Here is a 5,092-nt window from a genome sequence, read left to right as displayed (position 1 = left end):
ATCTAAATACATGTTACCAAGAATTTTTAATAAGTTTTAACAAAGAGAACAATTATTTGACTTCTGTTAGTTTCTCTAGTTTTATTTTTAAACTTATGACATCTTGACTGAAGGAACTAAATTCTTTTTTTTAAAATTTTATTTAAAAGGAAAAAGAGAAAAACACAAAACAAAACAAAGCGGTGTAAGGGTACAAGTAATACAGAACTACAAAAAAAAAAAGTAAGAAATCACCAGTTAATAGATTAGATATTATCATCTTAGACATAGTTGCTCAAATCACAGTATCAAAGAATACAAAGTGTACATTCAAACAGTGAGACTGCAAACAGTTGTGTTCAATGATCCAACCAAAAACATTAATATGGTCAGCTATTTAACACCCCTAAACACACTTGCTGTTGTATCCTTTAGAGCTCTTTTTTCCCCCTCTCTTTTTTACAACAAAATTTACACATTTTGGGTTTTATTACTCCTTAGTTCTTATTACTTTTTTTGGGAGGGAGAGAATAAACTCAAATATGGCAAAACAAGGAAGGAACTAAATTCTAGGACTAGAATATTTGTAAACAAAAGTCAGTGAGGGTACCTTCTCAGTATTTTTAAAGACTATGTCTATAGTCTTCCACAGGAAGACTATCAGAAATAATATATGGAATTTCACTTGGCTTATGTTTCATAAAAGATAAGTATCAAATCTTATTGGCAAAAACACAAGTTCAAGATAATCTTACTTAGAAAACTTTAAAAAAATTAAATGTTGCCTTAATTTAAGGTTTCTAAATTTGTGAAATGTCATAACCATTATTTTGAGGCATAGGATCCATTAAAACTATACTGCTATTTACACTTTTAATATAATTTTACTGTGCTTTGGAGTAGCTCTTTACATAATCTCAAGAGGCCACTAAAAGTGATATCAAAAGGGTGGAAATGGAAAGGCAAAAGAATAAGTAGAGAAATAATAAAATGTGATTGCTTCTAATGCCACAAAATTATATATTTTTGTTCAGTGCTAGTGGGTTGCTTGAAGTGAACTTCCCCAAGGATCCTAGTTAAAATTCTTCATAAATATGTGATTTGATAGCTCACTCATGAAGGACTACTTACCCAGACTTCTTGGTAAAGGGTACTGTGCAGGGCTTACAGTCTATTTTACTGTGTTTTTACCCAAGAGCACTTAGAAAAGACTAAGTATAAATTACAAATTTTGGTTCAGTGCCACGGGGTTGCTGGAAGAGGCTAGGAAATAAGTGAACTGTTCCAATGATCCTAGGTAAGATTCTTAAATAATCTGTGATTATTAAGAACACTTAGGAAAGATTCAGTACCTCTCAAAGTTACCAGAACAAATAACTCACAAGATTAAAAAGGCACTCCCCCAAATCTGTAAATGATTTCATTCCAAGCATTGTATTAATCATGATTGAGGTAGAGGATATGGGTTTATAAAAACAAAACCCTACTAATCTTATATATTTAAAGTTTTTTCGTCAGTTGCTCAGGAGGGTTGTCAAATACTCCTCACTTTCCATCTTAGATTGCTCCTTCTTTTAGTCTTGTACATGAAACTAAGACATCAGGGTAGTTAAAAACTTTATCAGGGTCATATTGAGTTAATTTATGAAGACAAAACATTTTATTCTGATGTATTTCAGGGATTTTAATTTTTGTGTTAACACTGAATGAGAATTATTCTCAAAGCAAATATCCTCTAAGATACTAAAGTATTCACTTTACTATGATGGCATTTTTTAAAGCATATCAAACCTCATGAAGCTTAAGACAAGCAAGTAACAAGTTAATAAAAATCACAAATCAGAATTCCAATATTTCCACATGGCATCACTCACTGTGAAATGGAAAAAGACTACCAATGTTTAGGTGGAATGATCTCTAACCTTTAAATTACACTCGTGGTCAAATGAATGACACACTTGGGAGATTATGCCACATGAATAAGTATAGTAAACTGTCCTCTGGAACTGCTTTTTCAAAGATTAAACAATTAACTGGCCATCATTATGGGAGTGAAAGATGAATATACATTAGTGGATATAATACGTAGAAAAAATTCTAAGTCAAATATTTTAAATAGACCGTGTTAGATCTTTATTTGACATGGAAAATTCATAAAGTATTTCTCTTCATTGCAAGCTATCTGTATATTAAGGATTTTAAGATTGTAGTAATAAAATAACAATTTTTTTTCTGCCTGACCACTATATCCCCTAAGAAGACTCTCCAAAATCTTGAGAAGTACCATACTCTGCAATGAAGTCCTTGAGTTCTTGAACAAGCTGATCTATTTCTTGTAAATTTTGACTCAGTGCAAACCGTATAGACTTTTCTAGTGAAGGATCCTTTTGAGTCAACTTTTTCACCACCATCCCAAAAAATCTAACTGTATTGTTGGTAAACTTTTTCAATCTCTTTGATTTTCAATGATATTGATTTGAAGCGACTGCTGAGTTGATTATTTTCACATATTTCTGTGCTGTCTGCTGCATCTGGCGCTGGTGGCTCTGGTTGTCTAATGAATAAAAATGTTGTAGGTACCACTTTGAATTCAGAGATCCCAGACAACTCTCTTTCCTCTGATGCCTCAGACTTTTTGACAGCCCACGCCCTTATAGCTTCATTAAGTTCCTTTTCAGTTAGCCTGCTGGGTTTATCTAACACTTTTGATGAAAAACCTGGTTCAGAACTTGAAAGGAATGTGTGTCTTGAGGTTTTAAAAGACAGGACCTTTCTTTTTTTACTTCTATGCTAAGACTGTTAAAATAGTAAGTTTCTCCTTGGATGGAGAGTATCTTCTGCTACTGACAGGAGAATCTTTTTGGCCTAAGAGTGACTCTCCAAAAAAAGTAAGATCTTTTGTATGAGGAGACTGGTCTTTCATATAATTGGAAGAGTAGAAATGTTTTCTTCTCCAGCTGTTTCTTTTGTCCCTGTAATAACTGGTTGCTTGCAAAAGGATTATATCTTGACCATCGATAGCCAGATTCATCTCCTTTCTGAGGTGGAACACTTCTTTGAACATGAGCAAATGTGCAGCTCTTGTCATATTCTTGGTAACTGGCAAGACTGTAATATTTATTGTAATTTCCTTCATCAGATCTCTCTAACAGTGATGGTTTGTTTTCTAGCAGTGGTTCTTTCTGTTCTAGCAGCAGTGCTTTCCTTCCTAGCAATGTTGGTTTCTTTGGCACAATGTTAAGTTCTCTATGGTAGCCATCCCTGGTATGACTCTGAGGTGGTACTCGATCTCTGCAAAGTCTTTCACAGTCATATTGTCCCTCAGACCACATGTCATGTCTTTCAAAATCTTGGGTAGATGTATCATACTCTGAAATGGAATGCTTGAGTTGTTCTTCAACACACTGTGCACCTATTTCAGGTGAATTCTGACTCAGTGCAAACTGTATAGACTTGTCTAGGAAAGGACCTTTTTCAATCAACTTTTTCTCCACCCTCCCCAAGACTCCATTATGCCATTTACTTCTATGTTTAGACTCTTGGAAAAAGGGTATTTTGTTCCGACCTGGAGAGTAACTTCTGTGATGGGGACAATTATGTTGTGTAGAGAAAATTTTTGGCCTACTGGTGACTCTCTGAAAAAACTAGGATTGCTTATATGAGGAAACTGGTCTCTCATACAATGGGAAGAGTAGGAACAGTTTCTTCTAAAGCCATCTCTCATGTCTCTGTAATCAATCTGGTGACTTGTAGAATGATCGTATCTTGACCATTGACATCCAGATTCATCTTCTTTCTGAGATGGAACACTTCTTTGAACACAAGCAAACATGCAGCCCTTGTCATAGTCTTGGTAAGCAGAAAGACTGTAATATCTATTGTAGCTTCCTTCACCAGGTCTGCCTAGCAGTGGTGGTTTCTTACCAAGCAGTGGTGGTTTCTTTAGCAGTGCTGGTTTCTTTCCTAGCAGTGGTGGTTGCGTTGGCACAATGTTGAGTACCCTATGGTAGCCATCACTGGGATGACTCCAAGGTCGTCCTGTTTTCTGGAAAGTTTTTCGTCATTATGTCATCCCTCAGACCACACGTCATGTCTTCTGTCACACAGGACACACTAGACACACTCCAGGGGCCTCTGCCTCTGCCGCCTCCACAGCCTGCACTCTCTGAGGAGGTACTTCTGGGACCCGTGGTGACATCAGTCTTTAATGGCTTTCATTCTGTCTTTGTTATGACTTTCTAGAATTTTGACTATAAAGTTTCATGGAGTTCTTTCTGACCATATTTATTTGGGGTCCTAAGTGCCTCATTTACTTGAGGGTTCAATTATATCTCTAGATTTGGAATATTGTCTGCAATGATATTTGCTAATAGATTTTATAACTTTAGCTTTCTTTTCCAACACTTCCTTGACACAGTAATTCATTGGTTTGAACTTTTAGTTTCACCTAGCATGTGTATCCACATTTCAAGGGTTTTTGTTTTTAGAGTTTCACTGAGTTAGTGATCTACTATAGTCATCATTGGTATGCAAGTGCTTTTAAACTTACTGCATTTGGTACTTGACACATTTTGATACAAAAGTTTATTCTCCTATCCATTATTTTTTCAATACTTGACACATAAGCTAGAACTTATTGGTGTTGACTCTCTGGTAATTTGCTACCCCATTTCAGCCAAAACAATTTGTTTTTGATATCTGTGCTTTCCAAGAGTAACTATTGGTGAGTACCAACATGTTAGTGATGCTATTCTTGTCTTCAGATCCTGATACATTCTCCATGATGGGTACTACCTGCAGGTGTGGCTTTCCAACAGGTTTTTGCATTCCCAGGAATTGTGCTAGATTCCTTTCTATAACCATTATTTTTTGTTTTGGTCCTAATATGAAACTCAGGGCCTTCACAGTGATCTTCACCTCCAGCCCTATATATCACTTTTTAATTTTTAAATTGTGTCTTTGTCAATCATTGTGCTGCCAAGGCTGGGTTTGAATTTGCCTCTGCTTTCCTCAGCCTCCTTGAAGCTGGATTAGAGTCTTGAACTACTTCACTTGGCTAGAATCTATAGATCTTTTTTGGTCTGTTTTTGTTTGTTTTGGACTTGCACTCACT

The 5,092-nt window shown here is 35.7% G+C and overlaps 1 pseudogene; it reads right to left on the bottom strand.

Moving 5' to 3' along the window:
- Window positions 1-2,819: 2,819 nt before the first annotated feature.
- On the bottom strand, window positions 2,820-4,842 carry LOC100722987 (periphilin-1-like; annotated as a pseudogene).
- Window positions 4,843-5,092: the final 250 nt, after the last annotated feature.

The sequence above is a fragment of the Cavia porcellus genome, unplaced genomic scaffold (genome assembly GCF_034190915.1).
Source record: "Cavia porcellus strain 051 isolate PalLab524CR breed Dunkin Hartley unplaced genomic scaffold, mCavPor4.1 scaffold_3, whole genome shotgun sequence".
Taxonomy (NCBI): Eukaryota; Metazoa; Chordata; class Mammalia; order Rodentia; family Caviidae; genus Cavia; species Cavia porcellus.
This window is presented reverse-complemented; position numbering and strand designations above follow the sequence as displayed.